Source organism: Trichosurus vulpecula, chromosome X, assembly GCF_011100635.1.
Source record: "Trichosurus vulpecula isolate mTriVul1 chromosome X, mTriVul1.pri, whole genome shotgun sequence".
Classification (NCBI taxonomy): Eukaryota; Metazoa; Chordata; class Mammalia; order Diprotodontia; family Phalangeridae; genus Trichosurus; species Trichosurus vulpecula.
The window spans coordinates 60,273,016-60,298,319 of record NC_050582.1 but is presented as its reverse complement, the minus strand read 5'-3'; the positions used below and the strand labels follow the sequence as shown (position 1 = coordinate 60,298,319).

At 38.9% G+C, this 25,304-nt stretch overlaps 1 long non-coding RNA gene across 2 annotated transcripts; it reads left to right on the top strand.

The window, feature by feature from the left end:
* Positions 1-515: 515 nt before the first annotated feature.
* LOC118832657 lies at positions 516-8,542 on the top strand. Of its 2 annotated transcripts, XR_005009229.1 has the most exons (5): positions 516-1,794; positions 2,199-2,278; positions 3,471-3,525; positions 4,629-4,711; positions 8,149-8,542. It is a non-coding gene; the product is annotated as an uncharacterized LOC118832657 (long non-coding RNA). The 2 variants fall into 2 exon arrangements; XR_005009228.1 differs by lacking the exon at positions 3,471-3,525.
* The last annotated feature ends 16,762 nt before the right edge of the window (positions 8,543-25,304 follow it).

The following is a 25,304-nucleotide window of genomic DNA, read 5'->3' as shown; positions in this document are numbered from 1 at the left end:
GAATAGAACCAGGAAGGGAGGCAGAGTACAAGGGGCAAAGCACCAATAATTATACCTAAAGTAAGAGAATTCCTGCTCACCTCTGACCTTTCTCACCATTGGCTGGGAGGTGGGCTTACAATCTGAGCACAAAAATCTAGACAAAGAACAAGGAAATCAAGGCACAGAAACTCCAATTCCCATTCCCTTAGTTAATGATTACGACTGAGGTGACATCTATAAATCTGAAGGAGAATAGGATAAGGGGAGGGGGAGACCCTCTCCATTCTTCTACAGTGCTTTTACAGTAAAGGAAAGCAGGTCACAGTGACCCTATCCTTACTGAGCAAGTCTTTGGACCAGAACCAGAAGAAAGAACAAAAAGTTTCAGGGTAAACTTTCCCAGAGGCTGAACAATCAGACTCTCACAGCCTCAGCAGAATTTTTCCACTCCCCTATTTCTTGATTTTTAAACATTTCTAAGTATAGATATGAATAGATATAGATATATATTTATACATATCTTCCTTGTGAAGTCTTCACATTTTATTTACCTCATACATTAATAAAATGATTAAATTACCCGAAATTACCCAAATATACGCAGTGTCTCATGAACCTTTTTAATTGCCACACACACATCAGTAATAAGAAAAAGAACTCTCTTATATGTAGCAAGCTCTACATTTTGTGTGCTTTTTGAGCCTCAGAGCAATTTGTGAGATTGACGGTTTCTTTGCTCTGATTGTATGTGTCAGAGAGCTGAGGATGAATGAGGTCATGTGACTTGGCCCTCTTGACATGTCTGGTGAGTGGATGAGTTGAGGTGTGAAGTCCAGGCATCCTGACCACACAGGTCAGAATGGAGCCTCTTAGTGATCTGGGCCCCTGCTGGTCAGCCATTCATTTTTCCTCCCCTGCCACATATGTATCCATTATTGCCATCCTTCACTTCCCTAAAAATTCAGGTCCACATAGTCAGAACTGTAGGCCTTTTCAGGGGCCATTTGCTCCAAAGCTCCTTATCAGACAAATAAAGGAAGTAATGCCCTCAGGGTTTTCAAAGGCCTAATCAATTGAACGTGTCTGATGTAGGCTTCAGTTCCCCTGCTTGGCCGTCCCCAGATGCTGGCCACTGGACACTGCCTTGAGTGTGCCTCTATTTCAGCTATATTTCATTCTTTCTTGTCATTCCTGTTCTTCTGCCTCCATCGTATGGACTCAGTAGGACAAAAAAATTGCAAGTAGTTGGGATGCCAGAACACTGCCCATGCATTCGATGTTGCCATCTCTTTTCTTCTAAGCCCCTGGGACTTCACCTCATTTCAGCACTTCTCCTTCCTAGGACAGAGATACCCTGGAAGATTTGAGAAGTGGTCCTCTTTTTCGCCAGTGTCTTCATGTAACCATCCCTCTTCCCTTCCAAATGTCAGTCTCCTCAGTTCCTTTCTTTTGAGAAAAAAAATGGGTGATGGTTGCACTTTGGGGGGTGGGCATTTGAACTTGCCACAATCTGATGGACAGATTCAATTCTTCTGCTCCCTCCATATGTGCCAGGTTGTTTCCTTTCTGTTTCAAGATTAATCATAATAAAAACGGCAACAAAAAACACCTGTAATAATAATTTCAACTACCAAATCAGAAAGGAACACGGCAAATATCATTGAAGGAGTACAGTATGTGTATGTCATCTCCTTTGACCCAGCAGCAGACCTCTGATTCCGATTCTCTTTGTAGTCCAATTGACAGGATTAAATGATGCTAAGACATTGGAAGTTACTCAGACCAGGAGGATAAACATCATATGTAGCTGAGGTAGGATTGCTATTTGGGTCTTCCCGGCTCCAAATCCAAGGCTCTAAGATGTTTGGCTATCTACGACTATTTTTGTTCCCATACTTCATTTTCTTTTACCATGTGATCATCTTTGGCTTTCTTGAGTGTTCATCTCCCCAAGACTCTAGCTTTTGATCTCTTGATACCAAAGTGATAAACATGGGCTTTTATATTTTCCCCTCCTTTTTGTATTTCCCTGATGCCATTCCATTTTCCTTCGTCCTATTAATTCAAGGGTGGCAAAACAACTGCACATTTCTAAGGGAAATAGTTCTCGTAGATCTTCAGATCAGATTCTGAGGCCTCCAAGAAAGTCAATTTCTCCTTCTTTTGGCCTCTCAATGCCGTAAGGTTAATCTTATTTCTCTGCCCATTGGTTCTAGGATTATTCTGAAGAAGAGCTGTACAATCTTCCCCTTTTGGACAAATTTAATTTTGACAAGCTCACCGTTTCTTTTCAAAGGTGAGTTTTCAGATTTGCATTTGTTTCTGAAATTTGAATAGGTTAGGTCTGGGGTCATAAGTCAGAGAAAGCCCAAGAGCTTTCCTCCTGATGGGCCTTTGAAATAGTTCCCCTGCACTCCTGACACATCCTTCCTTGGAAGTGCTCACACACATCCATTGTTGTTTGTTGTTGTTTGTCCTTTGTTCTCTGAGAGGATCAATAATATCAAGACAGTGATGTCTTGACTTTCAGGTGAATTGGACTTAAGTGAGGCAGAGCTGGACAAAATCATTACCCTCACTCTCTCCTCCACTGTCATCGGAGTCCATTGGCAAGACATAAGTCAAGATGACTGATGACTTCCCAAACCATATAATCTAGGAGATATATGACTAGAAAAGAAGGTGGCGAACAATGCAGAAAGAGCAAGGGTTAACAGATGGACAGTTTCTCTACCAATATAATGTGAGGAGGTCTAGTGAAAGGGCTTCAGAAGACAGAATAGACCCCACTGTAGAAGATTTAAGGGTAGACCTGGACAACAAACACAGAGGAAGAGGGCATGGATGTGTTGCAATCAGACCACTGGACCACATCAGTGAAATCATTCAGCCATCGAAGTATTGCAGCATGTGCAGAGAACCATAATAGGTCTCAGGGATGCAATGACAAAATTAAAATATCTTTACTCTCAAGTAGTTGGCTTTCCACTAAGAGGCGCAACATATAGACAGATAAGTAAGTATAATATCTGGTCAATGAAAGATATATTCACAAATATAAGATATGAGCATTTTTTGGATCTTCCCAAATATCTGAGATCAATAAAGATCAGGTAAAGTTCCATTAAAATTGTGAGGAACAGTACAACACTATATTCCAATTTTAAATTGCAGCTTTAAGTTCCGTATAACATTATGATGTTTGTGTTACTTTGTTTGCCAAAAGTTTGTAGTACTTTAACATTTCTTTCATTGGTATGGAAACTGAGTCATATAAAATTGATACTTTTATAACATGGGTGGTTGAACACTAGAAAATCATGATAACTTCTCATTTTTCCTTATATTAATCCAATGTAAAATTTTGTCAGATACACATCCGTAATAAAAAAAAGAAGCACTCCCTTCCATACAATAAGCATTTTGTTTGACTTTTGAGCCTCAAAGAAAATTATGAGATTGGTGGTTTTCTTGTTCTGATTTTTTAGGTCAGAGAGGTGAGAAGGAGTGAGGTTACATGACTTGGCCCTCTTGACATGAGTGGTAAGTGGATGAGTTGAGATGAGAAGTCCAGGCTTCCTTACTGTGTAGGTCAGGATAGGGCCTCTTAGTGCTTTGGGCCCTTGCTGGATAGCTATTCATTTTCCTCCCCCACCACATATATATTTATTCGTGCTATCCTTCACTTCCCTAAAAATCCAGTATCATACCTTTACCTGTGGGTACTTTGCCCAAAAGAATATAAACTTTGATCGCTGAAATCTCCCAAGATATATTGGGTTTTACAGGGTAGATTTCTTTCTTAGAACCATGCCTTAAACCCAAATCACTCTGGCTCTCATTGATTGGCCAAGAATAGGTCCCAAGCCAACCCCTGGTCCTGATTGCCTCAGAGTGAATGTAAATAGCAGTTGTTTCTTCTTTGGCAAGAAACCCTGAGGGTCTTCTACTAACAGGCTAATTTTTTTACTAGGTAAAAGAGGCCATTTTTTGCCTCATTTCTTACCTGAATCACTGAATAGGCATTGCCTCAGACAAACTGAGACCTGGGAAAAACCTTAGCTGAAAAAGGCCAAGGTCACCCACTGCATCCAGGGCTATCTCCAAATCATCTTGATCTATATCTTGGCATGGAAACCAGATGACTCTGGAGGACTTTGCGCAGCCTTCCCTCACTTAAATCCAATTCACATGCATGTCATGGCATCACCCTGATGTCATAGTCCTCTTTGAGAACAGAGAATAAACAACAACGACAACAAAAATCCAGTGTCCATATAGCTAGAACTGCAGGATTTTTCAGGGACCCCTTGCTTGACAGCCCCTTAACAGACAAGTGATGAGAATAGGGCCTAATTGAACGAATGTGAGTGATATGAGCATTAAACCCTCTGCTTGGGAAACCCACTGGACAGAGCCATTCCTCCACATTGGTCACATTCTATTCTTCCTTCTAATTTATATTCTCCTTGCTCCATTGAACAAAATCTGCCGCACAATAAATCACAAATTGTTGGGATGCCAGACAGCTGGGAGATGTGCAGTCAGTCTTTCCAACTCTTTTCCTCTTAGTCCCAGTCCGTCTTGTCATATCTTTTCCTCTAACCCCCGGTGGCATCACATCCTTCTGTGCTTCTTCTTCCTAGGATTGTAATATCCCGGAAGATTTGAGGAGTCGCCCTCTTGTTTACAAATTTCCTCATGTAAATATCCCTCTTCCTTTTGAAAGGTAAGTCTCTTCGATTCCTCTTTCTTGGGAGAAATGGATGAAGGTCACCATTAGGGGTGGTGTTTGGCTTTATCTAAGAGTTCTGCCATGATGTAATAGACAGATTCCATTCTTGCGTTCCTATTCATGCCAGGACTATTCCTTTCTGTTCAAGTTTAATCACAAGAACAATACCAACAAAAACCACAATAATACCTTCAGCTATAAAAACAGAAACAACTACAACAGATATCATTTATGGAGTACAGTGTATTATGTTATCTCTTCAGCCTAGCAGAAGACTTCTGATTTTGATGCTTTTTGTAGTGCAACTGGCAGAAGAATTAAGTGATGCTGAGACATGAAATGGGATTTTGCCAGGATGACACATCTCATAAGTGGCTTAGATGGAATTCCTGGTTGGGCTTTCCTGTTTCCATGTCCAAATCTCTAAGACATTTTGCTGTCCATCATTATTTTTTCCTCCTGTAGTTCATTTAATTCTTGTTTTTTTAATTTTTTTTAAAATTATTATTTAATTTAGACATTTTTTAAAGTTTAAGTTCTGACTTCTCTCCCACTCTTTCCCTATCCATTGTGATCAAAAGAAATATGGTACCAATCATACATGTGAAATCATGCAAAACATATTTCTATGGGTTATGTTGTAAAAATAAAGCAAGAAAAATAAAGTTAAAATATAATGCTTCTATCTGCATTTCAGACTCTGTCAGTTCCTCCTCTAGAGGTGGATAATATATTTCATCATAAGTCTCTTGAATTTTCTTGGATAATTTTATTGATCAGAATAACTAAGTCATTCACAGTGTCATTATAGAGTATTGCTATTACTGTGTATAATATTCTCCTGGTTCTACTCAATTTACTTTGCATTAGTCCATAGAAGTTTTTCAGGTTTTTTTGGAACCATTCTGCTCTTCATTTTTCCTTTTTCAAAAAATAATATTTCATTTTTCCCAATTGAAAGCAAAAATAACTTTTAACATTCATTTTTTAAAAAAAAAATGAGTTCCTAATTCTCTTTCTCACTCTTTCCTCTACCTCCCTTTAGGTGGCAGGCAATTTGACATAGGTTATACATGTACAGTCATACAAAACAGATTTCCATATTAGTCATGTTCTGAAAGAAAACACAGACAAAAACCCACGAAAAAAATTAATTGAAAAATAATTTGCTTTGATCCGCATTCCTATTGCATCGCTTCTTTCTCTGGAGTGGATAGTATTTTTTCATCATTAGCCCTTTAGAATTGTCTTGAATCATTGTGTCCTTGACAGTAGCTAAGACATTTGCAGTTGATCATCATATGGTATTACTGTTACTGTGTACAATGTTCTCCTGGTTTTGATTATTTCACTTTGCATCAGTTCATGTAAGTCTTTCCAGGTTTTTCTGAAAGCATCCTATCTTAGATTTCTTATTGCACAATAGGATTCCATTATAATCATATACCACAACTTGTTCAGCCTTCCCCAGCTGATGCGCATCCCATCAGTTTCCAATTCTTTGCCACCACAAAGCTGCTATAAACATTTTCGTACAAATAGTTCCTCCCCGCCTTTTTTAATATCTTTGGGATAGTAGTAGTGGTATTGCTGTGTCAAATGGTGTGCAGTTTTATAACCCTTTAGGCATAGCTCCAAATTGTTCTCCAGGATGGTTGGATCAGTTTACAACTCTACCAACAGTGCTTTAATGTCCCTATTTTCCCATATCCCTTCCAACAGTTGTCATTTTCTTTTGATGTCATATTAGCCAATCCAATTGGTATGAGGTTGTACTTCAGAGTTGTTTTTATTTGCATTTCACTAACCAATAGTGATTTTTTTCACATGTCTATAATCCTGCTTCTCAGTCACTGTTGGGGAGGCTCTGTTAAGGGAGGCTTTGTTGAGGGAAGCATTGCTCAGTCTGCAGCTTTTGTATTTCCTGCTATCCCTCAAATACTGGGTCGCCTACCACCTGTTAGCTAGCACCTAATAGCAATTTGGGAGGAGCTAAGATGCAATGCCCCATCTATCCCTTTTTGCTGATGTGGACATATTTGAATTGTCTTTATCATTAGGAAAGTTCTCAATCAAAGCTGGCTCCATCTCTAGTGATCATCCTGTCAGTGTGGTGCTGCCTTGATTTACTTTTAGTAAAGTCCTTTGACTATCTAGGGAAAAGCCCAAAGAATTTTCCTTTTAACAAATGAAGAACCACTGGAAGCTTTTGAGGGTTTTTGCCTCTGGCTATCACTTTGGGTGGGCCCGTTCCAACCCTGGAACCAACAATCAGCTACTGCCTCATAGTTGGCCCACCCCAGCAGTTAGTTAAGCTGTGAAGTGGCAGAGAATTTAGCTCCCCAAAACTGAGGACAGAAAATGGAGAAACAGATTCCCAAATTCAAATTTTGATTTTTTTTTCATTTGTGCACAAAGAAGGGAAGGCAGAAGAAAAGACCAAAGACTCACCAGGAAGAGGCAGGTTAATGAATGGTCTTGCCTGCATTTGCATGGGTATACCAGGGTTCATAAAAGGAGTGGGAGGAGTGAGCCTTCAGGGGACCCCAGGGTAGACAAGTTGTAATAGCTTGAGAAATATTCTGCCAGATATGTTCACAACTGAGCAATGAGGATAAATAGGTAGGGACTAGGGAAATTATGGGGAAAAAAGAAAAAAAATTGACAGGATAAAGGATGGGACCTTAGGTATTGAACTCAGTTGGATGTGCATTCTAAATTTAATTTAAAGATGTATAGGGTAGGCAAACCAGAAATTTTCAGTGCTGTTGAGAGAGACTTTGAAACAGGAAATAGAAGAGGTGACTAGGTACTAGGAATACCTTTTGGGAAAGCTGAAATAAAGCCTTCAAGGGTTTCAAACATGAACATATAAAAGGACAATCTCTCTCTCCCTTTCTGACTATGGCCAAGTTGGAGGGGCAGACAAGAGAAAGAGAAAAACAAAAAATTCAGCAAAGTGAAGATTATTTCTATAGATAGTCTGGGATATGATTGGCAAGGGAAATTTGTAGTCAGAATATGCAAGAAACAAGACAGGTGCAGTTGTGAAGACCTTTAATTTCAACCTGAAAGAAAGGAGGAGATAAAGTTTAACCAAGTTAGGGATAAAAGGAAATGGCTAGGAAGTTAAGGAAAGTTGTAGTCTCTTTTGCATTGATAGTATGAATAGAAAGCTTGAAAGTAAAGGATTGTGGGAATTTGGAAAGAGGAGTAAGGAAGAGTTTAATCTCATTCAGATAAGAAGGATATGAGAAACTTTATTTGGTTATTCAAGATGATATAGAAAATAGAGAAATGTATTTGCAGCATGGAATTACTTGGGGATAGCAAACATTAGGAGGGTATATTTTAGTCCTTATGTGAATAATATGCATTGATAGTTTCATTACTGAATAACACAGTTTATGTTTGCAATTTCTATGTTTCAGAAAAGTTTTGTGGATCCTAAAAGAGAGGCGAAGATAAAAGACTATAGCTTTAAATCTTTAGCAGTAGACCAACTGAAATTAGCTGGCGCTATAATTTGAAGGGCTAGCAGCAAATGGCCCTTGGATGAATTGAAATGTATACATTACTATTAGTGATTATGAACCCAGATTTGATTTGGTACTGAAACTAAATTATCATGTGGTCTCATTTATAGTGAAATGTGTTCTGCTATCAGGATAATTGTGGTAAATCAGAACTTGATGCAAAAATGTATTTGTTATTTGGCATTAAGGCAGAAGAAGAAAATCCTTATGGATCAAGAAAACCTGAGTCAAAAAATCTGTTCTCAGAAATTTATTGCCTGTGTGACTTTACCTCTGTTTACCTTAGTTTCCTGATCTGTAAAGGGGAAAATTAAATAATAGCACCCACCTCCCAGGGTTTTTGTAAGGATCACATGATTTTAAAGTGTTTAACACAGTGACTAGCACATGGCCAACAATATATAAAAGTTAACTATTGTTAATGTTATTATTTCTTTAATTAGATGTAATTACTCCATACTTGATAACTTTAAACCAGGTTTTAGATATGAACACTATAAAATGCTAAAAGAGATAAGATGGGATTTCTGTGTAAAAGAATTCAGAGATGCGTTCAAATAAATTGATGTTATTTGGCATCCAGTTCAATGTACCTCTAAATTCTCTTATATTTTAAAAATCCATAATACTGTTTATGTTTATGTTGTTATTATGTTTCCAAATTTGCTTGTATTGTAGATGCTGGGAAACCTTTGTATGAGACATGCTGAGAATTTATTTTGCTCCAGTTACTGCGAAATTAAGTCTTTTGTGGTTATTGTCACAATGTAAAAACCTATCAAGTATTTAATTGGGCATATTTTGAAGGGGAAAAATTGATAATTATTTACTGTATAGGAAAAGGTACAAAGAAAAGACCTTGTAAAATCTCCTTATTTGTAAATTTCTGAGGTTTCTTGAGATCATCTGCTTGGGCAAGGTTATAAAATCTTATCAGCCATGTGAAAGAGGTTGCTTGTGCTGTGAAATTCCTAAACAATGAACTTATTTATGAGAAACTGGGATCCCATCTTCTACTCTGAGCAAAACCTGGGGAGAAATTTCCAAGTCTGCTTGTGATAAAGAGTGAGTTACATCTAAATTTACTTGCCTATCACCTGTGAAGATTATGGAATTAGATCTGAAATAGTACACATTGACAACAATTGGCTGGTATTTTTCTGGGTTTTTGAATAAACTATCATATATTCACCATCTCTGGAATTCCAGAATATAATATTTTCTTGATTTCTAATAATTGATTTTTATGCTAGGATGAGTTTAAACGGAAAAAGAAAAAAGAAGAAAAGGATGTAGTAAATTTTTGAAGGCCTTTATTATTCCAACACCGTGACAGCTGTAACTTGACCTAAGTTGTGATTAATGAAACTTGTTATTTGAGGTAAAATCTCATGGGACAATAATCTGATATTATCCAAAGTTTGGATTTGAGAGATGATCATCTGCACTATCATGAGGCCAATCATTTCCCAGTCAAGGGGGATGCCGTGTGCTGCCCAAAGGGAGTTTGGTCTAGGAATTGCTACAGGTGGACATCCGGGCCAGGGAAAGGTTAGGAGAATGACCTTGGCACGGCCTAAGAAAGGATTCTCTTGACTCAGTTTCCCCATGGTGCCATTTTTATTTGAATAGTTATATTTCCCACCTGGTTAATCCTAAGCCTGACTAGCTATGTGAATGAGGTGAAACTTTGGCTGTTCTTAAACTTAACTATGACTTACCTGAAATCAAATAGAGCTAAGGGTGCTTTATCCTGATATGCTTTTCTTGAGTCATTAAGTGCCTTTAGTCTTAGGCTTGGAGGACCAATTTTGGTACTGTTATATTTATGTCCCTCCTTCTTCCTCTCATAGCAAATCTCTCTTATCAGGGTCGGTGAACAGTGGAAGTTTGTCATTATGATACTAAATAAGTATCATTTTAGAAAATTCATTTGTGTAACTGTTGACTCTAGGGAGTTAAAGCATCTACTTATAATGAGTGCTGGTAGCTAAGTATTCACATATAGGATAAGATCTTTAAAGTATCTTCTGCTATAGAGGAATTACCAGGCATGGAAAATTTTGAGAAAGCAACAAAATCAGACAATTATATGTACAGACAGGCCTTGAACATATTATAATAATAAGTTCTAAAAATTGGATTCAGGACTTTACATATAAAATTGCATTGATAATTGTAAAGAAGAAAAATAGAAACAGCAAGTGATATGTACTAACTGAAAGTTTCTGAACTTTCAGATGAATTATGTGTTCCTAATTTGATATTCTCATAGTTACATTGTTAATAGGACCAAAATCATGAGACTTGAGTGGGTTTTACCCACATGAATTAGTTTTTGGAAAAAGCACATATACTAAATTGTATCTAGCCTGGTTACTAGCAGATTTAAGTAGAATTCTCTAGGAATCTCTGCAAGTGACTTGGAACCAGAGAAGCAAATCCACTGGAAAAAGGCCACTTCAGAGCTGCCCTGAGAATGAAGCCTATTCCTGAATGTCCGAGGGAAGATGTTGCCAGAGACCAGACTACTACATGGGACATCTGGGACCCAAGATGAAATGTGTTGATTAACTGAACATTGGGAGTGGGTTACATGGATAATTAGTGTTAACTAATATTGATGATAATTATTGCATTAATTTGGTCTTTGATCTAATGGTATTTATGTTTACTGAGTTTTCTTGGTGACCTTCCTGATATGTAAATCTCCCCTCTAAAAATAGTATGTGTTGAGCCCTCTAAGTGGCCTGATGTGAAACCTGCCTTAGTTGACATACAGGGCTTATTTAACAAGGTTGGTCTCCTTAGGGGATACGTGAGATTATGACTCTTTACCTAAGTTTATTTGACTTTATAACATTGATAGAAACATGGGACTGTGATTTGTGATCCTCATGACCACAGTACATTTGTTCCCTGTTGTAAGTTTAAGTCCCCTATCTTACAGACACAGATGCTAGCTCAGATTGATGTGGCATGAACAGCAGAGAGCAGGACAGCAGTTGAGGATAAAGAGGTGGTATGAAACTAGTTGTGGTGCTGTACCATATATATGGTTAGCACCAAATTGGGGAATTATAGAAAGTTATTCTGACTCAGTGACTCATTGTTCCCAGTCCTAGTTATCAATCACTATTAGGGGAGGCATCACCCAAACAGTTGTATCTTTTGTATTATTTTCTGCTGTCTCTAATATAAGAGGTCACCTACTACCTGTTTGCCTGCGTGTACTAGCAATTGGGTAGGAGCTGAGATGCAATGTCCCATACCCTTTTACTGATGTGGACTTATCTGAAATGTCTTTATCTTGATATGAAAGTTATCTTGAATCCTTGGCTGATGTCTTAGTGATCAGCTAGTCAACATGTTACTACCTAGATGCAATTTTAAGAAACTCTGTTTAATTCTCTTTTTCCTGAGTTTTGCCTCATTAATTAGGGTAAAAGCCCAAAAAAATAATTTTTATTTGAATAGGACACTGTCTTCTCTGTTACCTGTAGGAATTGTTATTGTTTTGAGAGTGAGGCAATTAGAAAAGGAGAATCCTCAGAGCAAGCTCTACAAGGCAGGTGCAGAAACTGCCTAGGATGGGAGAGCCTAGATTAGATGCCTCAGAAATTTTCATTCCTTGAGGAATAGAGAGAATAGAAAGAGACTAGATAAGTATAGGGTTCATGAACCAGAGAATGGAGGATTAGAATACAGAGAAAGAATGCATAAGAGAGTGAGAGAAATTCTCCCTGGAAAAGGGTGCAAAAAATTGAAAAAAATAACCTAATGAACAGGATTAATTGAAGGAGAAAAGAGGAAGGGGAAATTGATTTGACTAAGAGGGGAGAAAGGGGAAAGAATTAATTATATAAAAGCAGGAAAGAAAATTGAATTTATAATTAAAAATACAAAGAGAAATGGGTACCAAATGAAAGATGCGCAGATTACCAGTAAGAAAAGAGCCACTTTAAAAAAAAGATTAAGCTAAAGTAACTGAAGACACATAGGATTTTTTTTGTTTTTTTTTGTTTTTTTTTTTTTTTACAGCAGAAGAGGGATAAAATCTCAACTTAAAAAAAAATCAGAGGCAAATGGGAAAAAATATGCACCTAACTTTCATAGTTTTACATGTGAATAGATTAAACTATCCAATAAAAGAAAAAAAGGACAGAGTGGATAAGAAAACAAGACCCTACAGTCAGTGACTTAAAAGAAACACATTTAAGAAACAAAGATATACACAAAATGAAATTGATGGGATGGAAAAAAATTTACTATACATCAAGTGAACCCAAAAAAGCAAAAGTTGCAATCATATTATCTGACAAAACTAAAACAGATTCAAAAATTAAAAAGGATAAATAAAAATACTGTTCTTTGTCCTTCTCAAAGAGGACCATGACATCAGTGAGGTGATGCCAGGACACGCAAGTGAATTGGATTTAAGTGAGGGAGGGCTATGCAAAGTCACCAGCCTCACTTTCTCCTCAAGAGCCACCTGGGTCCAGTGGCCTGATATAGATCAAGACAACTGGAGATGGCCCAGGATGCAGTGGGGAACCTTGGCCTTTTCAAGCTAAGATCTTTAACATGTCTCAGTTTAATCAAGGCAAAGCCCATTCAGTGATTAAGAGTTAATAAGAAATGAGGCAGAGAATGGCCTCTTTACCTGGTTAAAAAATGGATATGGGAGGGGAACACCCTCAGGGTTTCTGGTCAAATTAGAAACAAATTGCTATTTACATTCATTCTGAGTCAATCAGGGCCCAAACAATGACCAAGTAGGGCTTGGCCTGGGACCTATTGTTGGCCAATCAATGAGAGCTTGAGTAAATAATAAGAATACTATATTATGCTTAAAGGCACCATAGACAAACTATTATCAGGAATAAAATTGTGTGCTTCAGATACCTCAGCATACAAATTCACAGAGCAAACATTAACTGAGCTACAAGATCACAGAGATGGTAACACAATAGTTACAGGACACTTCAATATCCTTCTCATTTATGGATGAGTCTACTAGAAAGTAAACAAAGTAGGAAATACAGAACTGAACAAATTGCTGGACAATTTAGAGCTAAAAGACATGATGTTTTCTGAATGGGACAACAAAGATTACACATATATCTCAGCATCTCGTGGTCCTTTTAGAAAAACTAACCATGTACTTGGTGTATCAGGAGTGCCGAGTTTATAATCTCAAAGAGGATCATAAACATGTCTGAAAGGTTCGGAACCGCCGGATATAAGAAACTCTCAAAGTAGAAGGCAGAAGAATCAAAACATTTATTTAGGCTCCACAGTAACCAACCCATGAACCAAAAGCCCCATTTTGATATGTTGATCAAAATCTTCCAGGCCCAATAAGTACGCCTTGCAAGAGTAACCAGGAGGCTACAGAGAAGCATGATTGCGTAAAGCAAAATCATGCTTCCCCCTCGATGGTAATAAGATTACCCACTGGCCTGAAGTCTTTGTTCAGCTTCCTCCCGTAGGTCAGCTCTGCTACTGGCAGCTCCTGCCTCAGCTGTGTCTGTGTCTGTAACTGAAGCTGCAACTGTAACTGACGATGTAACGGTCGCTGTAACTGACGATGTAACTGTCGCTGGCTCCAACCGGAAAAGGAAAAGAAGAATCTTCAAGCTGTCCTCTCCCCTCTTATAGGGTTTTTGACATCATCAAGCTCCGCCCGAATGACCAGGGCCGATTGGTTCCTGAGTTGGCCCCTCCCCCTAGCATAGACATTAACACCTCCCCTCAGCCAGCCCCATGACTCATCACACAGGAAGTTGTCTGCTTCCCGGCATGCTCCCCGGGCCTCCTGCCCCGGAAGAGCAAGCCACAGTGTCCAGAGGCTCAATGAGGTAAGCTGAGTCATTCAAAGAAAACAAAGGCCATTCTGGTTACACTCCACCCCTTGTTATAGGATACATAATCTAATCAGCCATGTATCCTAGAACATACATTGTGATCCAATTACAAAGGAAACTAAAACATATCATTCATTATAAAGCAAAACATATCATTCAGTGACATTCCCAAACATTGGTTAACGATTCAAATGCGATCCACCCCTAGATCCCAGCAAAATAATCTCTTCAATCAATCATCCCCAAAATAATTATTAATAATTCAAATGTCCACCCCTAAATCCTTGTATCCACTACATAGGATCAATAATATCATAACAATAAAACAACACAGCAAGGATAACACAAAATAAGTAAACAGAACACTATCATCATTTCCACCCCCCTTGAACGATTGGGGCTCAAAATCTTGGGGTGAGGGGTGAAGGTCTCATTTTCCATAGCTTCTTCATGCTGAAATTGGATGTAGAGATGGCCCTGCCCCCAAAAAGTCCCATTCCAGAGGTCATTTCTTTAACAAGCTGGCAGGAATTCCAAGAATGCTACATGCTTAGGCAGTCACCGGAAAGTGCAGGGTGCTTAAGCCTGAAGGAAACAAAACTAGCAACAAGGTTAGCCAAAACAAAGGACAAAAAGAATAGTCTGTGAATCTATTATTATAACCTATTCACGGTAAAATATATGGTTCAGGGGTACGATTTGGTAATTATTTTCCCCTGAATAGACAACTGTTACAGTGTTGTCCTTCCCATGGGCTATAACTTCTTCAGCCTTTGGAATATCATCTGGCTTCCGTTTTACCCATACCTTAGCTCCTGACTTTATTCTATCAATGGAGCAAGACCCTTTTGCCCCTCTAGTAGTTATTTTGGGAGGAGGGTCAGTTTTCACAAAGGGTATTTTTTCACAGGGGATAATAATGACTTGAACCATCCTATCATTTCTACAAAATTGTACAGGTTTTTTACCCATATTCTGGAGTGTCACAACAATTTCTTTTTGATAATTAGAATCTATCACTCCAGCCAATACATGTATTCCTTGAGCCGCTAATCCTGGTTTAGGTAATATCCATCCAAGATGATTCTTGGGGATTCTCATACATACTCCAGTAGGGGTTTTTCTTATCTCTTTCCTATTTAACCTAAAATTCTCTATACAATGTAAATCATATCCTGCTGAACCAGGTGTTCCTAGACTTGGTAGTGGGACATCTTCCCTCACAGTCCAAAATTCAATGTTTTGGATCTCACATGTTTGCTGTTCTCTGATCTGCAGATTTGGGGTCATCATTCTGGCTAGAGGTGTACTCCCCCCTAAGGGCCTATTATTCAAATTACGTAAGGCAATAGACAAATTATCCTTCCAATGTCGATATGAATTATTTGAGCTTAATTTTCTCAGCTGTTCTTTCAACAATCCATTCATTCTTTCAATTAGCCCAGATGCTTGTGGGTAATATGGAATATGATATATCCATTCTATATTATTCAACACACAATATCTTTTCACTTCTTTGCCCTTGAAATGTGACCCATTGTCACTTTGAATCTGCATTGGGGTTCCATAATATAAACTTACAATATCTAGAGTTTTACAGGTGTTTTTCTGAGTTGCGTCTTTATAAGGACAAGCCACTAGTACACCGGAATAGGTGTCAACACACGTACATACATATTTACATCCTTTATCCTGGGGTAGTGGGCCAATATAATCTATCTGCCAAATTTGGGCTGGAACTTTTCCCCTTGCTATTTCTCCAGTAACTATCCTAGGAAGAGTTCGTTCTTTTTCTAATTGGCATATACAACACTCCTCTGTTATTTGTTTTAACAACGCATGAGAAATACTGATACCTCGATCCTGTGCCCATCGATGGGTGGCCTGGACCCCTAAATGGCCAGCAGTCTGGTGGACCCATCTTGCTAAGGCTGGGTCATCAGTTGGAGTCGGAGTAGGGACAATACATTCAGTAGCAATCTTTGCTAGTCGATCCGCATGTGCATTGTACTCACGTTCTGGTGTGGTCAGGGTTGCATGAGCATCAACATGAAAAACTGACAGATCTGTAACCAAAGACATGTCCCATATATTTTCCCATAACTCTTTACCCCAAACTTGTTTGCCATGAATCTCCCAATTCTGATTCCTCCATATAGGCATCCACGTAGCTAATCCATTAGCTACCGCCCACGAGTCAGTAAATATATGACATTGTCCTCCTTTCTCTGCTCTGATGGCCTGATGCACTGCCATCAGTTCAGCATATTGGCTACTTCCACCTATCCCAGAACTTTCCAGAGTTCTCCTTGTACAGGGGTTATAGGCTACTGCTTTCCAATGTCTCTTCTGTCCTAAATATTTTGCTGTCCCATCAGTAAACCAAGCATGTTTCTTCTGTTCTTCATTTAGTCCGTCATATCCATTATTCCATTTCACTAAGGATGGTACCATCTGTTGCTTAGATTCAAGGGGCTTTTCATTGCTCTCAGTATCAATGTTCGCCACAGATTCATGTAGAGCAGAAACTCCATTTTTGCCTGCTCTGGACCTATTCTGAATATACCACTTCCATTTGATTATGCTTGCCTCTTGTGCATGTCCAATTCTGTGAGAAGCTGGGGTACTCATTACCCAAGTCATAATTGGAATTCCAGGCCTTAATATCACTTCATGACCCAGAGTTAGTTGCTCAGTTTCTACTAAAGCCCAATATGCAGCTAACAGCTGCTTCTCAAAAGGTGTATATTGCACTCCAGATGAGGGCAGTTTCCTTGACCAAAAGCCTAAAGGTACACTTCGGCTTTGTTGTTTTTGCCACAGACTCCAATTTGCATAGTCATCTTGTACAGTCACTTGTAACTCCACTGGCCCATTTTGCATAGGCCATAAGTCTAGAGCTAATTGAATAGCAGCCTTTGCTTCCTCAAAAGCTCTACTTTGTTCAAGTCCCCAGTCAAATTCATATTTCTTTCTGGTGACTTTATACAAGGGTTTTAAAATCTGTCCCAAATGTGGGATGTGGTGTCTCCAATAACCAAACAGCCCTATGAACTTTTGGGCCTCTTTCTTATTGGTAGGGGTGGGAAAATCCTGGATTTTTTGTCGAGCTTGTGGGAGAATTTCTCGCAGTCCTCTATTCCACTGTATCCCCAAGAATTTTACAGTTTGAGCTGGCCCTTGAACCTTTGCGGGGTTGATTTCCCATCCTTTGCTTTTCATATGGTCAATTAATAATACTAAACTCTCCTCCACCTCCTTTATATTCTTTCCCTGTATCATGATGTCATCTATGTAATGTGTAAGCTGTACACCAGGTAACTTTAATTCATCCAAATGTTCAGCTACAATCCTGTGGCAAATAGTTGGGCTATGAATATATCCTTGCGGCAGGCGTGTAAATGTATACTGTCGGCCTTGCCAAGTAAAAGCAAACTGGTTCCATTGCTTGGGGTCTATTGGGATCGTAAAGAAGGCATTGGCCAAATCAATAACTGCATACCAAGTCCCTTCATGTTTTTGTATTCTCTCTATTAAAGTAACCGTGTCTGGGACAGCAGCATACAAGGGAGGAGTCACTTTGTTCAGCTGTCTATAATCTACTGTCATCCTCCATGTTCCATCTGATTTTCGGACTGGCCAGACAGGGTTGTTCCATTGAGTAGTTGTAGGGACTAACACTCCTGCCTCAACACATTCTCTTATAGTGTTGGCAATTTCATCTTGCCCACCTGGCACACGATATTGCCTCAAAGTAATTACTTCAGAAGGTTCGGGCAAAGTGATTGGATCCATCTTGATTTTCCCCACTAAGACTGCATTAATGCCCATTTTCCTCACAGCAAATTGGTATTTCCCTTCGGGTAAATTTAAGGTCATACCCTTCAATATGTCTATTCCAATGATGTATTCGGGAATAGGCACAATAACCACACTATATTCTTTCTTGGGCAACTGTCCAATTTTCATCATCAATTTAACTTGTCTGGCTGATATTTCAGTCCCTCCTAGTCCTGTAATGGTAATAGGAGTTCCATGGCTGAACTTGTCTGGATTTCCATAAATAAGGGTGGCCTCGGCCCCAGTATCTATTAATGCCTCAGTTACCGTACTTGACCCATTTTTCCAATATATGGTCAAGTTAATGTGAGGTCTACAATCCAGCCTGTGTATTTCCTTAATTTGGACTGGGGCTCGGCCTGTTCCCTAGTATTCCCCTTCATGTGATTCACTTGGGTTTGAAGGTTCAACATCTGTAGTATTTGCAGGAGCAGTTCTTATTTCCCTATTTCTCGTGTTATCAAGTCCTCTATCTCTGTACATTCTATATAATTCATTGGTTGGAATTCCATCTATCATTTCAAAACCTACTCCTGCTCTCAATAAAGCAGTAAACATTTCTTTCCTTGTTACTCTCCTTTGGCGCCAAGTTTGCTGGTTATTCACCCTTCTCTCTCGAGGAGATCTATCCCCTCCCCAGTCACCTAAGTCATGTAACTGTAAAATCTTATTTATCACTGTTGTAAGACGGCTCCCTACTTCTCCAAGTAATAAATTCAAAATTAGTTGTTTAGAAGCAGGGGGAGCTGTCTTAATTATTAAATTCCTATGAGGCAGTTCCATTGAATCATTGTAATATTTGTCTGCAGTTCCTGTCATAATGGCAGTCTTCATTACCTCCTCCTTTAGTCTCATGATACAATCTCTAAGTGAATACCAGGGTCTGTGCTCAGTGGGCCACATAGAATCAGTAGCATATCTCTTATTGCATCCCACAGCGGCTAATGCCAACAGAGTAGTCCTGCTATCACCATCTCCTTGCTGATGATGTTCCCTAAAAGCTTGTTGAACTAGAGGATCATGGCTGATACCTATGAATCTCATGCAGTCTGTCCCATCTACTGATATTCCACCGGCCCCTTGATCACTGAGTCTTACCATCCAAGATATCAATGGTTCTCCTATTCTTTGGCTGAATCTACTCAAAATATCTGTGACCTCTTGCGGTGAGAAATCTTCCTGAATTTCCCTTGTAACTGAATCTTCACCTCGGGTTTCTGTCTTCCTCCTTTGTATGGGTCGAGCCCTTGTCTGATCATTTAACCATCTCCTATTCTCTGTGTGAGGCACATCCTGAACCCCAGTAGTGTTTTGTGCCTCAGCCCCTAACATTGTCTCATTCTCTCCCCACTCACTTCCTCTGCCACCATGGCTAGGACGAAGCAGGCAGTCAGGCTCTTTTTGGGCTGGGTTGAAATGCACTCTGGGCTTTTTTGGTCTCCTGTTGCTCTTAGCCACATTAATAGAAAAGTTCTCATTTGAGTCAGTTTGGTCTCCTGCTATCTGAGATTCCTCTTCTTCCTGTGGGGTAGGAGTGCCCCCATGTCTTTCACTTAATCTCAATCTTTCGTATACTAGCCGGTAGGCTGATAACACTATCCAGCTTTGCCTAGATAGTGATGCCCCTGACTGAATCCCAACTTCTCGTAAACACTTTTCCAAATCCCTAGGATCTCCTCTCCGTAGCCTTGGTTCCCAGTTTTCACAGGGTCCAGCTTTTTTAGCCAATTCTTTTGCTAGGGAGGAATAAAATGGATCCTCCCATCCTGGGATATTCATCTCTTCCTCTGAAATTGTTCTGCTTCTAAATAGAGATCTTATACCTAGCGATCCTGTTCGTGACGCCAAATGTATCAGGAGGGCAGAGTTTATAATCTCAAAGAGGATCATAAACATGTCTGAAAGGTTCGGAACCGCCGGATATAAGAAACTCTCAAAGTAGAAGGCAGAAGAATCAAAACATTTATTTAGGCTCCACAGTAACCAACCCATGAACCAAAAGCCCCATTTTGATATGTTGATCAAAATCTTCCAGGCCCAATAAGTACGCCTTGCAAGAGTAACCAGGAGGCTACAGAGAAGCATGATTGCGTAAAGCAAAATCATGCTTCCCCCTCGATGGTAATAAGATTACCCACTGGCCTGAAGTCTTTGTTCAGCTTCCTCCCGTAGGTCAGCTCTGCTACTGGCAGCTCCTGCCTCAGCTGTGTCTGTGTCTGTAACTGAAGCTGCAACTGTAACTGACGATGTAACGGTCGCTGTAACTGACGATGTAACTGTCGCTGGCTCCAACCGGAAAAGGAAAAGAAGAATCTTCAAGCTGTCCTCTCCCCTCTTATAGGGTTTTTGACATCATCAAGCTCCGCCCGAATGACCAGGGCCGATTGGTTCCTGAGTTGGCCCCTCCCCCTAGCATAGACATTAACACCTCCCCTCAGCCAGCCCCATGACTCATCACACAGGAAGTTGTCTGCTTCCCGGCATGCTCCCCGGGCCTCCTGCCCCGGAAGAGCAAGCCACAGTGTCCAGAGGCTCAATGAGGTAAGCTGAGTCATTCAAAGAAAACAAAGGCCATTCTGGTTACACTTGGGCAAAGAAATATTGGAAAGAAATGGAAAAAGGCAGAAACAGTAAATATATCCTTTACAGAATTAGCATAATGCAATAAAAGTAGTCATTAGGTCAGGGACCACAAACAAGACAGAGACCCAAATGAAGTCTTAACAGTGAAATCCTAAATAATGAGTGGGTTAAACAACAAATCGTAGAAACAATTACCTATATGAAAGAAAACATTCTGAGTTAATGTCTGCTGGAGCTTCCTATCTCCATGGCAATACTGTAAGAACATATCATAAATATACTCATGTTGTCTAGGAATAAACAATACTCGTTGGGAAGCCAGGAAGGTTTTAATTATATTTTACATTTATTCAGTCTGAATAAATGGGTACTTCCCCTGAACAGACTAAGGGAGAATACAAGGACTCAGATGAACACCAGTCTTTTTATTGACTCCCACTTCAAATCACCTGCCAGGCTCTTCGGTTGCTAAAGAGAATGGACTAGCAGTCCAGGAGTATCAATAAAGATCTCATTCTTAGGTGAATTACTTTGGGCCTGGCAGCCCTTTGAGATACTAGAGGCCCTTCTAAGAACAAAGGAGCTAGCCCTTTTAGATATGCCAATTTTCAGGGGGCTAGCTTAATTTCCTATCCTTAGCCACTAGTATATGGTTTCAAATCATAATTTTATATAATCTCTGTGGAAACAAAATTCAATCATACTTTACACAGGCAAAGCTTATTTTGTAATTATACAAATCAATATCTTTACTATAAAACCTTTGAATACTAACTAATCAGCCTTATTTTCCAATCAGGCTATATGTTTTAGGTTCAAGTTCCAGATTGACACACCCAGTCTTCTAATAAGGGGTGGGGGAGAGGTGGCTAAGAGCACATGGACCCAGAGCCATGTGAACTTAGGTGTTATTTCACCCCCACCCAAATCCCTTACCTCCAGCTTTTCTTTCTTTCCCAGTCTTTACTCCAACATTTTACCCTCCATAGTCTCACTCCAATTGCAATCTCTTTCTTTCCTAATCTTGACCCAAACTACCTCAAACATTTCAAATAAATGAAAAAAATATACTCACCAAGCTTCTTCTCCAGCTGCTTTTATCTTAAAACAGACCTAAACAGACCACTGAACCCCTAAAGTGATCATCCAATTATCATACAGAAGATCCCCTTTATTTTCCAATTTTAAAACACTTTGCTTGATGTCAGATACATTGAGTTAATGCAAACATACAGATTTTTAACCTTTAGGACCTAATTAAATCTTAATTCATAGCCCTCAGCTTTGTTCTCCCTATCAGCCCTCTCTTCCTCTGGGCTGCTTTGGCTCAGATTCCTTATCAGTTCTAAAAGCTGCTGGTTTTCACAATTCAATTTCTAGTCTGGTATTCCAACCTGTCAAGTGTTGGAACCAAAAAGAATCTTAATCTCCCACTAAAAACCTAAAAAAAACAGGAGCTCTTTCCCAATCTTAAAACCTGAAGTTAAGTTAAATGACTAACAATTTGTATACTAAAGGAGCTTATCTCAGTCCCCCAACTTCAGTTTTCTTTCTCTACAGCCTTCCAGAGATCGCTTTCTTTTGCTAATTAATTCCTTTTAATCTCTCTGTTCCTAGAATTAAAAACTTCTACTGGAAGATAAAACATAAAACTTTTCTTAAACACAGATAAGACATTGCACAAGAACAATTTAGAATTCGAATTCAGAACCATCCCAAGCATTAAATTAAACAAATCAATCTCCCTCTCCCTGAGAGAGAATTTTTACCACCCACAAACTTCCAAATCCTTTTCTTCATGGGCTATGTGGGAAAAATGCTAGGAGAAATCCATTCTCTCCTACCTCAGTCAAATATTCTGAGAACTCTTTTCCCCATTCTAAGGAAATCTTATTTCCCAACCTAGAATGAACCCAGACATGACAAAGCAGTACTTTTAGTTCCTGAATCTTTCCTATCTTGCTCAAGTACCTGACTTATGCTGTCTATGGCCATTTTCCTTCACTTTTTCCCTTTACTCACATTCCTGGTTTCCCAAGGATTCCAGAAAAATACTCCTGAGAAGTTAGCAGTCTGAAGAAGGAAATTTGCACCAGGCGATACTAGGCCCCACTGGAAACCAGCAGGGGTGCCTTCCCATTCTCCAGGGGAAAATTTCTTTCCTCTGAAGCTGTATTTATCCCGGTGAAGAGACCCCAAATTATTGTTGTAAATATACTCACGTTGTCTAGGAATAAACAATAATAGTTGGGAAGCCAGGAAGGTTCTAATTATATTTTACATTTATTTGGTCTAAATAAATGGGTAAGTCCCCTGAACAGAGTAAGGGAGAGTACAAGGACTCAGATGGACGCCAGTCTTTTTATTGACTCCCACTTCGAATCTCCTGCCAGGCTCTTCACTGGCCAGATACAACTCCCGACTGCCTACATCATGCCCTCCTCAAATGGCTTATTTAAGCATTCATACAAGACTCTTACCTTTCACCCAACCAGAAGCTTGGTCTCTGCTAGATCACAGCTCTGATTAGAACTAGTTCTAATCAGTCACCTGACTTACATTCTGCTAAAGCTGGGAGGAGGGAGGAGAGAGGGATACTTTCAACTCTGTGGAAACAAAACTGCTCCCACCATTTTCACAAACAGGTAACCTAGGAAGAAGAGTTATACTTTAATGATGGTCTCCCTTCTCAACTAAATAACTGAGGAATAAATGTATTGTAAATAGCAATTGTTTCAATTATCTCTACTGACACCCCTTTGAATAATTCTCTTTGTGTGTGTGTATGTGTGTCTGTGTGTCTGTCTGTCTGTTTGTCTGTCTGTCTCTTTTTCTTTATATCTGTCAAAGCAAAGCAAAAGTACAAAAACAGTCATTGCTTTCAAGGAGCTTAAAATCTAATAGTGGAGACAACATGTAATTAAATAGGTATATACATGACACATAAAGAATAGAAGAAAGGAGAAGGCTCAGTTAGGTGGAATGAGCAAGGACTCTAGAAGACGAGAATTGATCTGAGGCCTGAAGAAAGCCAGGGAAAGAAAGATACAGAAATGTATCAGCAAGGCAATAATCACCACATCAACGATAATTGTGAATATGCCTGTGTAGTTCTGTATTGCAAAATATGAGACTCTCCATATAGAAGGTAGAAGAAGTAAAACATTTATTCAGACACCAGAGAACCAAATCCCAAAACCAATAAGTCCAATCCATCCAAACAGCAACCAAATCCCAAAACCAGTAAGCCCACTTCATCATAATAGCAAGTAACTTGAGCATGGAGCCTCACCCTCCCATTAGCCTCCCCCCGCCTGGGGTCTTCCAACAAACACTCACAAATCCTAGCTCATTCCTTGCCTGTGTCCTTCTCCTCCCACAGTTCTAACTCTCTCTGAACATTTTCTACTCTATCCTTCCGGTTCCAGTCTTTCAGCAAGCTCCTCCCATCATATGTGATTTAGGCTGCCTGTGACATAAGCAGGTCATATGGGCCTATTAATGGGTGGGAAAGATCTTCGAATTTATATTATCATTACAAGAAGGTATAAGGATATTCCAGACATTTTGATATTATATATGCTATTTTCCATAATATTAAAAACAGGCATCCTTCAGATCTTCCTATGATATATATATATATATATATATATATATATATATATGTATATGTATATGTATGTATGTATGTATATACATATACATATATATATATATGTATCATAAAAATATTACTATGTCAGGGGGAGATAATCTAGAGAAAGTAAATAATAGAACACTATTCCTAATGAACACTGGCCAAAAACTTTTAAACAAAATGTTAGCAAGTTATAACAACAAATGATTATCATGATAACATTGTGTTTATGCTAGGAATGTAGGGTTAGTTCAATATAGGGAAGACTATGAGTATTATAAATAATTTTAATCATATAAATAATTAAAGCCATGTGACTGTCAATAGTTCACAAAAAAAGCTTTTGACAAACTTCAACATTCATTTTTATTACTCTGGAAAGCACAGAAATCAATTGACCTTTCTTTCACATAGTCAACAATATCTATCTAAATCCAAGGGCAAAAATTATACATAGTGGAGAAATCTTTCCAAAAAATGTGTAAAATAAGCATGCTGATTATCATCATTATTACTTAATATAGTGCTAGAAAGGCTAGCTGTTGCAATAAAACAATAAAGACAAATAAAGAAAACAAGTATAGGCAAAGAGAAAAGAATAACTTTTTTGTAGATGACATAATGATTTACTTAGAAAACCCTAGAGTCAAACAAAGAATTAATTGAAGCAATTAAAAATTTTGCAGAGTTGTGATATAAAATAAATTAACCTGAGTCATCAGCATCTTTATATGATACCAACAAAACCCAGTAGGAATAGCTAGAAAGAGAAACTGCATTGAAAATTATTCCAAGAGATATAAAATATTTGGGAATGTAGCTTCCAAGATGCAACCAGAACTCTATGAATCCAAGTATAAAGCCATCTTTGCAGAAATAGAGTCTTGAATAATGGGAGAAACATTATTTGCTAATAGGTAGGTAGATCCAATTGTTGTTGTTGTTGTTGTTTGTCCTCCAATCTGGAAGAGGACCACGACATCAGGTAGGTGATGCCATGATATACAAATGAATTGGATTTAAGTGGAAGAAGGGGGGCTGTGCAAAGTCACCAATCTCACTTTCTCCTCCAGAGCCATCTTGGTCCAGTGGCAAGATATAAATCAGGACAACTGGAGATGGTC